The following is a 13,684-nucleotide window of genomic DNA, read 5'->3' as shown; positions in this document are numbered from 1 at the left end:
GACTGTTTTCTACTTGTTTTACAATCAGGTACAAATGATTCTAGTATAGTTTTTACCTGGGATTTAAACAGAAAATATTTCTAAATGGGAGACAGATCTGAATACATAATTTATTTGGTAAAGTGATAATGTTTAAAAGTCGTAAGTCGTAAGATGGCAAGGATCGAGTTTACTGAATATAAAAAAAAATAGTTTGGAATGTTGTCTACTTAATTCTCGATGGATTTAAACAGAAAATATTTCTAAATGGAAGACAAATTCGAATTGATCATTTATTTGGTAAAGTGATAATATTTAAAAGTTGTAAGATACCAAGGATCAAGTTTACCAAATAAAAAAAAAATAGTTTGGACTGTTGTCTACTTATTCTCAATGGATTTAAACAGAAAATATTTCTAAATGGAAGACAAATTCGAATTGATCATTTATTTGGTAAAGTGATAATATTTAAAAGTTGTAAGATACCAAGTATCAAGTTTACCAAATAAAAAAAAAATAGTTTGGACTGTTGTCTACTTATTCTCATTGGATTTAAACAGAAAATATTTCTAAATGGAAGACAAATTCGAATTGATCATTTATTTGGTAAAGTGATAATGTTTAAAAGTTGTAAGATACCAAGGATCAAGTTTACCGAATATAAAAAAAAAATAGTTTGTCTACTTATTCTCAGTGAATTTAAACAGAAAATATTTCTAAATGGAAGACAAATTCGATTGATAATTTATTTGGTAAAGTGATAATATTCAAAAGTCATGAGATGGCAAGCATCGAGTTTACCGAATTAAAAAATAAATAGTTTGGACTGTTGTCTACTTATTCTCAATGGATTTAAACAGAAAATATTTCTAAATGGAAGACAAATTTGAATTCATAATTTATTTGGTAAAGCGATAATAATATTCAAAAGTCATCAGATGGCAAGCATCGAGTTTACCGAATAAAACAATAAATAGTTCGGACTGTTGTCTACTTATTCTCAATGGATTTAAACAGAAAATATTTCTAAATGGAAAACAAATTTGAATTCATAATTTATTTGGTAAAATAATAATATTCAAAAGTTGTAACATTGTGTTTTTAGTTGAGCAAATCATGGACCATATGAAGTGTATATATAGAGGGAAGAAAAAAGGTGTTTAATTATAGAAATTGTAAAAAATGTGAACTTCCCAGATAATTGATAGATTATGTGCTAATCAGAGTATGCATATCCTGCCTCCGGGATGATATCCGCCTTTTCCAATAATTTATAAGCAGTATGTCAACATGTAAAACACGTTAGTAGTAAGTCTCCTAAATCATCCTTACTTGATTGAAATGATCATTCATAAGTTTTTTTTAAGCTGTTGTTCGTCATTTGCATTTTTCATAAAATGTCTAATTTGTTGCATATTAATCCAGCATAAAATGTACTCATTGTGATTATAAAACATTTAATTAAGGAAACAGAATCTCCTCTGGCTAGAAATCCATTGAATTAAAAAGAAGCCCATAATAAAATTTATAATAAAACTTATTGGTAAAGGCTGGCTTGTGTATATTGTCTGCCCAAGATGCTGAATGTTTCAGAAATGTTCAATTTATCATTTCTTTTAGATACATAATGGTTCAACTTTCACCGTATTGTATCTTGCTGTGGGTTCACAAGTATTCTTCATTCATTTCGTACGACCAATTGAATTGCAGGAAATATTCTCCTTTTCTTACAGCTTCTCTTTTCTAAAACCAAGGAGTGGGGTGTGGAGAGATTTGGGGTAGTCTAGTTGTTTGATGCAAGTCAGTTTGATCATAAGGTCTGTCATTGAGTCAAGAGGTGTCATTTTGATTCTCCGTGTGTATGTGTTAAGGACTAGGGTCGCCTGTCCAACTTGTAGGTTTTCTCTGGGTTAAAGTATTATACATAAGCAAATTATTGAAATAAAATTGAACCCTGTTTAGTCCCAAACTGACCTAGTTTGTGTCTAGTCTAGTGGATGTTAAACTCTCTCTCTCTTTCTCTCTCTCTCTCTCTCGCTCTCTCTCTGTTTTCTAAAACCAGACTTGAATTTCCTTCCTGTATAGTGATACATGTGTTAGGCACAAGCCAATGATAAATTCATATGACATTTCATCAGATAAGATCAGTTGTAGCTTGTAGACAAATAAATTTTATACAAATTACACATGTTTATGATGCTTTCAAGTTTTTTTGATAGAAAAAGAATCCCATTTTTTTTAAGGATTCCACAAAAAATAGAAGCTGTCAGACTGATACATATTATCCAGAAGCTATTTACCACGAAACAAATAAAAAAAAATCTTTTGTTTTTGTCAGAAATTGAGAACTTGAAAACATGGCAGTTATTTCAAGTATTTTGTACCTGAGATGACTTCAGTTTGATCTTTTGACTTGCAGAAGTTTCTGATAATTTACTGCATGTGTTTCCATAGCAATTGGTGCTTACATGAGGTTAGCAGTAGGCGCTAACTATAAATTATTGATATGCAGATTTAAGCAACACTAACTAGTTGCTATGCATTTCAGTTTTGCACAAGTCTGGGTCCAAACTCCAAAATATGTTCTTGACATTATTAAGCAATTAAATCAGGATACTGACACTGTTCAGAAGAAAATAAAAATAAGAACTGGGCATTAATTAATGAACATCATGCAAGAGATGTGCTATATTTATTCATTTTGGAACATTTATCAGTGTTTATCACTTGTGTGGGGAATCATTTTTTGTGTCTTAAAATATTTAGAATTGAGTATTTCAGGAATAGAGACAGTATTCAGGAATATTCCATCTAAAATGATATATATTTCAACAATTAAACATGAACTATTGAACTAAATCTGCCTAATGTGTCTTTAATGATGTAAAAATATCAAAATTCATATTTTCTGAAAATCGTCATGAGAGTACTGAGCATTAATCATTATTGAAAATTTCTCTTTTAAAGATGTAATAATGGCTTACTGTCTTATATCTCTGGACTACCAGATGATGCTTCTTCTCTTTTAGTCATTAAATGAAGTCTGTAGGGAAATGTTTTTCTTATGTAAACTTTAATACATATCTACTATCTACATGAAATGTTAGAGAATGTCAGAGCTACTTGTGACAATATACCATAGTCAATATAATAACTGTCTTGTTGTATAGTGTTCAAATATAGGGGTGCTTATTCAGTGTAATTAAATTTATACCCGGTACTAACATTTTATTCGTCTTCATCTTGATCTAAAGTCAATTCTGATGGGTAGAATCTAGATCAAACCATATCCTAGAGAATATTCTACAAGACATTTGAATATATTATTTTGAAAGGTATACTGTAAACTGGTTTAACTCTAAAATAGTAGTGGGCGTAAAAGATCCCTTGGCAATTGGAATACAAAGATGAGTAGGCGAAAAAGCTGCTATCTGAACAAAGTCTTCCCATTGCATAGCCATAGAAAAAGAAATTAACCGAAAATAACTGAAAATAGTCACAGAAAAGTGTCATTATTTATGGTGTTTGGGTGGCAAAATTCAATATGTATGCGTTAGATCATAGATCTGTTATTAAATCAAGTGGCATGGATTCGAATCCCTGCTTGTACGTGACAAGGATGACAAGGAGTAGGGTCGCCTGTTCAACCTCGGTGGGAATTCTCTGGGTCCCCTGTTTTCTTCCCCAAGCTAAAGACCCCCTACATGCAAAAGCGAATTATTAAAATAAAGTTGAATCATATTTTAGTCCCAATATGACTTAGTTTGTGTCAAGTAGACATTAAACCCCAATTCTCTCTCTCTTTTTATTATATCGAATATGGTAGACATTTGTTTTTAATTTAGGAACTAGAAATATATGCAAAAGTCTGTAGATGGAGTCAAAAATGAAATAAGAGGAAATAGATGCCAGTTGACATTTAAATGATAGTTTTTAAGATAATTTGTTATAGGAATACCCGTCTGCTAAGAAGAAAAGAATACTGGTTTTATTATGGAAAATGTGAACTTTACATCTTTCAAATGCTACATGGCTTATCATTTACTGAAAAAATGTAAAGCAATCTTTTTGGATTGAAAAAAAATATTGGATTTATAAAAGAACATTTGTTTTAGAATTATTAGATGGAATTTTAACTTTGAGTCCCCCATGACCTCAGGGTAGTGAAAATGAAAACAATATCTGTTATCGCAAGAAAACTAATTTGACCAATTTTAATAAATATTTTTGAGATGCATTTTGAATTCCTGCCAAGGGTTCTTTTACGTGCAGTCAATATGTACACAGGAACTTAGTTTTTCATCCCACTGGAATGACTAGACGTTGTTTCTTGTCAGGTAGTCAGACCTGCAAACTTGGAGTGAGTCTGAGACCCGCTGGTCAGCAAGCCAGCACCTGACTCGTTGATCCACCGCAGCTCCGTCTGTCCAACAAGGGTTGGTATGTTTTATTACTGTACTGTTAGAATATTTACACAATATTGAAATATTTTTGACTTGGATTGTGAATTACATAAATTATAATACTATCAGTTTACAAAACTAATTTATATGTGTCTAATATTGTAATTCATGATATTTGATATTTGGCCTATCTGAAGTATTTATTCTGAACATGATGTATATGCTGTGCAGGTACTGTAATCATGCAGTAATAATAAAACACTGAAACATTACCCTCGTTGGATTATTCAAGGTCAGACAAACTAGCATCGAGCATCGAACCAATGAAAAGCCCTAGAAAGATTAGTCTATCAATATAAATGTGAGAGGCTGATCCTTTTTTTTTAGCAGGGCCATAGTCTTCATTCAATTGTGAACATACATACAGATCACTCAGTTTAATTTAGAAAAAAATGAAACCTTGAGTTTAAAACACAGAGATGAGACAGTTTTTAGGGATTTACCATAATTGACTGATTAGTATGTACAATTTAAAACTTTTTGAATTGTCAGTCTTCTTTTCGATATAAATATAGTGAGTATTTTTTATTCTCAGTGTACAAACGTTGTCTAGGAATATTCCTATTTACTAGGGATATTCCCATTTACTTGGAATATTCCCATTTACTAGGGATATTCCCAATGACTAAGAGTTTTCCCCATTGACTAGGGATTTTCCCATCGACTAGGGATATCCCTATTGACTGTGATGTTCCTATTGACTGCGATGTTCCTATTGACTAAAGATATTCCAATTGCTTTGATGTCCCTATTGGCTACGGATATTCCCATTGACTAGTGATTTTCCCATTGACTACAATGTCCCCATTGACTAGAGATGCCCCATGAACGAGGGATATTCCCATATAAGACATTTTTTATCCTCAATATGTAAATACTGTCTAGTAGTGTCTAGGGATATTCAAATTGACTAGGGGTATTCCCATTGAAGATGTTTTTCTGATATAGTAATGTCTATAAATAACCCTAACATGTTTTAGATGGAACATATTTCATTATTGTAAAAGCTTCTATAGATGTAGAAATATACTGATATGACTGAGTGTTGTACTGTCTGCTATTCCTCTCAGCTAAATTACTACAGTATGCAAAAATGTGTAGTGTATTCTTCTGAACGGAGGCCAGTGAGAAAAAATAGTTTTTGAGTGTTAAGAAGAACAATGGAGTTGCACCTATTGTTTGTCTAGGAAAATAGAATTTGTTGAAAGGAATTCAGTGGCAGGTATTGTGTAAATTTAATTATGTGACATGTGCTGTGAATTAACGACATGTTTTTTAACCCTTGAAAATGATTTTGTATACATTTTTTGGTCTTATTTTTTATGTTTCAATTTTTGTCTCCGTTTTTTCGGAAACCTTATAATCGTCATGCCACTTTTGGCTCACGAACGGACAGGTTACTTTGTAAATACCAAAGATAATTGGTGGAATTACATGTCCATGAACTTAAAACAGTAAAATATTTGTTCTTTTACAAATAAATAATACTTTAAGATATGTGGGATGGGTGTAAAGAATGTAGAAATGGTTTTAAAAAAGGGACGTTTGGTTGGTTGACGTTCATTACTCTTTCAGAACAAACTCTTCATATTATATCAAGGGTTGCAGTAGTGTGGAATATTGGGGAAGGGGGTGGGGCACTTGCTGTGTTGACAAGGAAAGTGAGGACAAAATGAATGTCCATGTGTGTAGAGATTGGGGTGCCTATAAAAGAACCCTTGCCAGTTGGTATTCAAAATGAGTAGGTCGATGTGCAGGTAATTTTGTACCCCTTGCATTGCACAAATAACCATAGAAATAAAAATTACTTTATATTAAAGATACATTATGTAAGATTTAGATAAAGAACTAGCCATTCTTGCTATAATAGTTTGAAAGTAGGTGATGTAAAATGAATAATTTGAAAATTTCATTCAAATTACTGTATTGCAAGCGAAGTTATTATCCTCTGAAGGTTTGACAGACGTGTGCAATAATTTCAACCACCGTACTGGTTGATCGAAGCTAAGTCTCAGTCCTCCATATTTGATTAAATCAAAGTATTGCTGAACCATTCTAATCTATTTAATATCGGAGAAATCTGATGCCATCGAGAGTTGATTAAGGCCTGTCTAATTGATACTTTAGAAAACATTTCAGACCTGTTTTATTTGAAAATGTTTGAAGTATTGTGTTGATGAGACTAATTTAAACCTTATTCTATTCCATTCATTATATATCTAATTCTATGTTGTCCATATCTAATTTGTAGTGTGGTTATTCTACATTTACCATTAGATATAAGTTTTTCATCTTGAATTATTCTCGTTGAGGGGGTGGGTTAACCAAGACTTGTGTAATGTTTTCAATGTACGTATAAGATATACCCATGTTTTGAAATATTTATGAGGGATTATTGCACTGGGTTTTAAGTCTTGGTGACAGCAATTTTGTCTGATAGAAGTTTGGATGAAAGAACTAGATTAGTCCATTGGTGAGGATACAGCTAATATGTTTTCTTTACAATGTTTTATTAATTTACCCCCATCGATCTGTCCATCACACTTTTTGCAACACAATAAACTCTGGCTATTAATGAGATAAAATGTTCAAACTTTATGTAGATGTTCATTAGGTGAATCTCTTGACTGAGTTGATGAAAAGTAATTTGATATGTCAATGCTATGTAACACAATATTTGTAGTTCTAATTGAGTGAGCTTGATGAAACTTGGTGTACAATTTCATTACATCAATACCTTAATTAAGGTTGAAGATGAACATTTCCTGCTGAGGTTAAACAGAGGGATAAGTAATTTGATTGCTCATGCTTTATTAGAAGATAAATGTGTATGAGTGTTATCTTTTTGTTTTGGGATTATTAAGGCCGGGGACATCAGCGTCATTGTTGACTTATTGAGTAGGTTTTGTTTTAAAACATATCAACTGGTTTATGGGTTTTATGTTAAGCATCTAAATTAAAGATACATTATGGGAGATTCGGTAACGAGTTGGCAGTTCTCACTATAATAGTTAAAAACTAGATAATGTAAAGGCAATTTGGTGAAAATTTCATTCAAATTGATCCACTATGAACCGAGAACTAAGCGACTGAAATTCCCATAAGCCTCGGTCATCATTACTAAAGTCAGTACGATAAACAGCATAGTCTCAATTATCCATTTAACCGTTTAATCGAGAAGGAAAGTTATGCTGTAAATCGGCTTACAATCCACTAGATCGCAGGCTAGCGCTGCCATCTAGAGTTGATTATGGCCTGGATAGGTTAATTAATGTCTAATTAATAATTTAGATAACATTTCGGGCCTAAAGAAAGACCTGAAATAGGCAGATTTAGCTTTTGCATAATGTATGTTTAAGAGTTGTTCGGGCACTTATATTTAAACTAGTTTAAAATTGCCAGGGGTTTTAAGACAGGATTGTTTTGCATTCACACATAATATAAGCCAAATAGTTACTGTAAGCATAGCCACATTTTGTCATCTTGACAGAAAGATCACTTCCTGTGTGTGCCCAAAGATGGCTAGAGCTGGCATTTTTAAGCCTTCTCGAAGACAGGTGGATAACTGGGTTTAATTAACTGGTTCAGACGACAAAGTTAAACTGGTTTAACGTTCACCAGGGCTTTTAAACCGATTTAATTGAACAGGCTATTTGATATGATGCCCCCCCCCCTCCCCCAAACTCTATTACAAATATAATATACTGTAATATTAAATTCAACAGCACATAAATAGAAGAATATAACATCTATTCTATAATATAATTTGTGTGTGAGTCTTAATATAATTGACTTTATTAATTTATAAATTGTATACATTGTTATATTTTTAAAGTGGCTTGTATATGAATGTCTTATTAACTTGAACTGTCAATATTTTGCTTGTGTCATATGTCGTCTCAATCGATGTTTAAAAATAGCTACCATTACAATCTTTAGAATTTCTTCTTTTAAAGGTACAACATGGCAGGTCATTCACATATATCTCAGAAGTTACAAAATATCTGTACCAGTACCATCTTAATGTAAGGCTGATAAATTGCTATTATGCTATTATGAAGACTGTTGATATTATGTACCGTAATTCAGCATATCTAAAAATAATAAAAAAAACTTTTCGAAAGAATGGACTGGCATTTTTGAAAAAGATAGTAGTGTTATTATTTCATGAAGATGGCAGTGGAAATCAATTTTTAAAAAGTTTTTTAAAATGGTTGTAACTTAACAATTACACATTTTTTGAGCAATAAGTTTTTTTATTAGCAAAAGTACCTTTGATTGGGGATCAAATTAAATTCTGTATTTAACTTTTATCGTGACATGATTGGGTTGTATATATATTATGATTACTGGTTTATATAGCGATGTTGATTGTCTCATCTTGATCGCTATTTAAAACAACTAGTGTTTTTACTGGCTTTGTCTCCTTCAACTTAAATCTCTGTATCCCTTTGCAGATTATTTGTTTGTGAAAATCGGTGAGCACCTTAATCCACTTGACCCTAATTTTGTTAAGTATTACTTGAAGCGGGACATCACATTATGCTGTGGGATCTATAAACACAAAGCTACCTGCACTGATCACTGGTTTTCTACCGCTTTCTACATGTTGACAAGAGAAGTGGTTAGTCAAAGCCTCAAGGGCTATTTATAACCTATTTATTCAGTGGTGTCCAGTCCTTCCTTGATTGACCATTGACCAACACGCCTGCTTGTAAAGAGGTGACATATTGTAAATAATCAAGTTGACCAAACTGACCAGTTTCAAGGATTACTAGATCGGAGATAGACTTATCTGTCATTTAATTAACTTAAGATTCCAACCGCCATTCAATAAGATTCTGTATTCATGAAAGGTTTCTGTGATTCAGCCGTCAGTTGATTGGATTGATTCGTGAAGTGACTGTCGTTCTAGTTATAGAATTGTATTTCTACACCAGCTGAGCTGTTTCGATATACATGTACATGCGTGTACCATATTTATTGAATAATACCGAATATGTAATATTGGTGTTTTGTGATGAATATATTATTGTTAGTCATCAGTATTGTTGCTATCAGAGGTAAGGAATACACTTTTCTTTTAGGCTGAGTTGTTTTAATACATGTATACTGTTTATTGAGAATATAGCTCATATTCGTGTACAATATTATGTAGTCATACGAATTTGACCTTTCTCCAAATGTAGAATGAAGGAATGTTGATGTTTTTAAAATTTATATTATTAATGTAAATTATCTATGATGTTGTGACCAGGTAAGGAACACGTTTTCCTTTAAGTATGTACATGTTTATGTAATATATTTTGAATAATACTCTAAGGTATTTGACATTTCTCAAAATGTTCAATAAAGGAATATCAGTGTTTTTTAAATTGATATTATTAGTGTAAATTGTTGTTGATGTTGAAATGTAGTAAGGAATACTCTTTCCTTTTGGACTCATGAGTGAGAAAGGTGTTGACGTTTAGGCAAGTCTGTTCAAGTACGCGTAGCTGAGAGCTTTAAAATTGTCTTTAAAAATGAATTCTTATAAAGTCCTTTACTTACATTGTTAATTTAACTTATTTTTGAAGCCATGACGAAAATACCCTTCGCAGGTTTGAAAAAATGGTGCACCTTCAGCCACTTTCTTGTAATAATTCTGGCTATACCACAGAACATTTTGCTATTTTCATGAATTAATAAAATTGCGGAGGTAGGTGCACAAATAGACATCGAATTAAAGGACCGAATCTATTTCTTTGTATAGTTCTAGTTATGCCACAGAACACGTATTCACCATGACATTCTTTAGATACCGGGGATTTGAAACCACTTAACACCTGATATATATAGACGGTAAAGAAACTGCTATACCTGTGTACTTGCTGACATATTTTCAATATTTTGTATTTGAATACTCATTGAATGGCATGTGTAAATAATGAATTGTGAACACACATCGGTTGTCTTGACAGACATTTTGTTCAAGGTTTAAATATTCCTTTCTCGAGGTTCATGATCATTCTCAGCGTTATTGAAGGTTATCACAGGTTTCTTACAACTTTATTCTAAACTACACATATTGTGGATTATTAGAAAAAGAGAGAGAAATGGGGTTTAACGTCCACTTGACACAAACTAGGTCATTTTGGGACTAACACATGGTTCAATTTTATTTCAATAATTCGCTTGCATGTAGGGGTCTTTAGCAGTGGGAGGAAACCGGAAGACCCGGAGAAACCCCACGAGGTTGGAGGATTATTAGAACTTTAACTGAACTGGTCATGGTCAGTTAGGAAAAAAATAATTAGATTAGACTGGGCAGTTGAGAATTGAAATCAGACGAAAATTAGCCCCATAGCTACCTATGGTTATTGGTCTATTGTAAAGGGTTGTCTGTTGTGGTTTCAATCATGCAAACACAATGAGGGACTGACGTGGAAGCACAAGTTATCTGATTTACTCTATTCATCAGTGGTTGAGGATGTGAAAAAGTTCCCCAGGGGATACTTGATATTAACAAATTTAAATTTCTTAGTTCCAATCTTTGGCACATTTCTCCCACCAAATTACATCTGCCATCTGCTACAAATTGGCCCACCAGGATGTAATGCTGTATGAAACGCAAGTAATTTGATTTCTATTTGAAACAGCACGTCTATCCATATTCACGAAGTTCATCACAACCAACAGTTCTCACTGTTTGCAATTATTTCATTATCTATTTATTGTTTACCATTATGGCTAATGAACAACCAAATTACCTTAAAATGGTGGTATTTTAGAAAATGATGATTTAATAGAGTAACGATTTTGCTCTTTACATAATGTGCAATTTACTGTTTGACAGTATGGTAATCAGTTGAAATGGAAAGCTTTTAGAACTAAACATCAATACAAAACTATGTCATTTTGAGGACTAATTGAAGTTATTTTCATTGAATGTCTTTCAGTGGGGGGCTATTCAGCAGTGGGAGGAAACTGACATGTGGACTAAACAACCCCTTAAATAAATGTAGTATGAATTATAGTGAATTCAGATTAACTAACCAACTTACTAAATTGTAATATAAATTATACTAAATAAGTAATATGTATCAACCAGCCCCTTAAATAAGTAATATGTAATTACGACCAACAAGCCCCTTAAATGTAATATAAATTATAGCAAATAAGTAATGTGTAATAAAATTGGGACCAATTGACCCCTTAAATGTGATATAGATTATAGCAAATAAGTAATTAATGTGTAATATAAGTCGGACCAACGGGCCCCTTAAATGTAATATTGATTATAGCAAATAATGTAATCCATGCTACATAATTGTAATAGAGATTGTAGCAAGTAACTAATATGTGTTTTAAAATTCTGACCAACCAACCCCTTGAATGTAATATAAATTATACTTATTAAGTAATGTGTGTTATAAAGTTCTGACAAACTAGCCCATAGCCCCGGCCTTACCGTCGCCTGTCCAACCTTGTGGGTTTTCTCTCGGGGGACCCCGGTTTCCTCCCACTGCTAAGGACCCGAAGCGCGAGCGAATTATGAAATAAAATTGAACTATATTTTAGTCCTGAAAGGACCTAGTTTGTGTCAAGTGGAAGTTAAACTCTATTTCTCTCTCCTTAAATGTACCGGTACTATAAATTATAACAAATAAGTAATATAAACCAAGTATTTGACATGGTGGGTGGTCATTTATCTGTATACATTCCTGATACAGATGATAAGAGGGCGTGTGTGTAAAATACAATGTGGTTAAATAGATAGCCTTATTGTCTCGTTTGTTTTGGAAATATATCCAGTTTTTCATCACTTATACAGGATAAAAAGTGTAAACCTAGTATCAATCATAAAAAACCACAACTGATAAATTGAGGTAGTTATCATCAGATTGCTATATCCCAGGCTCAGCCAGATATCGGTTGTTATAAAATTCTCTCTGCTATCTGGCACTCCAGTACAAAAGAGACTTGTTGATGATACACACCCTTAGGTTATTCGAGTGGCCGGTCTGGCCCACCAAAAACTTGAAATGAAATAAAATGGGGTTAACATCCTACTTTTCTGCAACAACTGGGCTAATGAAGACCGGTATACGCCATGCAGTGTGGTATGAGTGAAATTTTGTGGGAACAGCTGTACTAAGGTCTACTTTTATTTCGAATTCCAACTGTCGTTGGTTCTTTTACATGCACATCAATGTGTAAATGGGACTTCAGTTATTTGTCCCATCCGAACAACTATACAATGTTCCTTGTCAGGCCCTCCAGATTTTTGCTATGACATCTCAATTCTAAGATGAAGTCATGCCCTGTTCCATATAGTACAATCACTATCACACTTGTTTTACAAATAAACCCCCCAAAATCATAAGTTTCATTACATTGCAGAGGACATGATGATAAGGTAGTAATGAAGTCTCTTTGACTAAGAGATTTTCGTGCCCTCACAAATTGAAATTAAATAGTTAGCTTTCACTTTCGATGTGACCACTGACTGGGAGGATGCTAGATAACAAGAATTTTAACCTGCCAAAACAGTCAAGGTGCTCTAGGTACATCCCTAACATACTGCCAGTCTTAGTTGGGGAAGAAAAAAATTAATAGATTTGTAATACATGTAAATGTTATACTGATAAAAAGAAAGAATAACATTTATTCACTAGGGACTGTTTACTATGTAAGCTTGTTAGTTAGTCAAGCATATAACTATAGATAAATACATAGAGGGTTTTTTATGGGATGATTAATCCCATCTTTGTAGTTACTCTATTTCTTTTATAAGCTTATACCTTACTCTTTATTCATATGTTATATTTTATTTGGATGGTTTTCGGGTGGGACAAAAATTGAAGTCGCCTATGTACTCATTGACGTGCAGATAAATGAATCCTTGACTATAGAAACGTCCCCTGTCCTCCCTCGTGACCTTGCAGTCCATAGTTAATAAATATAACTGTTAGAATACTTGGATTTATCTGTTATGGCTTGTTTATCAACATGGATAAAAAGAACCCTTGAGAGTTGGAATTCATTAGTGCCTTAAACATTCAACAATTCTTAAGGTAATTTTACCTGTAGGTAGACTATTTTAGTCTTTCTAATCGGTACAAGGTCTATTAAATATATAAATTGGGGTTAAATAAACCTACTCTAATTAGCCAGGTCATTACCCACTATTATATTACTCAATAACTTTTAGCATTTCAATGATATTGAATCCCTTATGAACTGTATAATCAGTCCAATAA

At 32.7% G+C, this 13,684-nt stretch overlaps 1 protein-coding gene across 5 annotated transcripts in view; it reads left to right on the top strand.

Moving 5' to 3' along the window:
- LOC126822220 (signal-induced proliferation-associated 1-like protein 1) overlaps positions 1-13,684 on the top strand; it is a 107,666-nt gene that overhangs the window by 39,882 nt on the left and 54,100 nt on the right. Inside the window, exon 1 of one of the 5 annotated variants that reach the window (XM_056101292.1) lies at positions 9,385-9,505. The exons of the other annotated variants lie outside the window; for them this stretch is intronic. The gene's annotated coding sequence lies outside the window, so the exon portion shown is untranslated. Of the gene's footprint in view, positions 1-9,384; positions 9,506-13,684 lie in introns of those variants that run through there. 5 annotated transcript variants of the gene reach the window in all.

The sequence above is a fragment of the Patella vulgata genome, chromosome 5 (genome assembly GCF_932274485.2).
Source record: "Patella vulgata chromosome 5, xgPatVulg1.2, whole genome shotgun sequence".
Lineage (NCBI taxonomy): Eukaryota > Metazoa > Mollusca > Gastropoda > Patellidae > Patella > Patella vulgata.
Note: the sequence above shows the minus strand (reverse complement) of the source record. Positions and strands in the feature narration are given on the sequence as shown.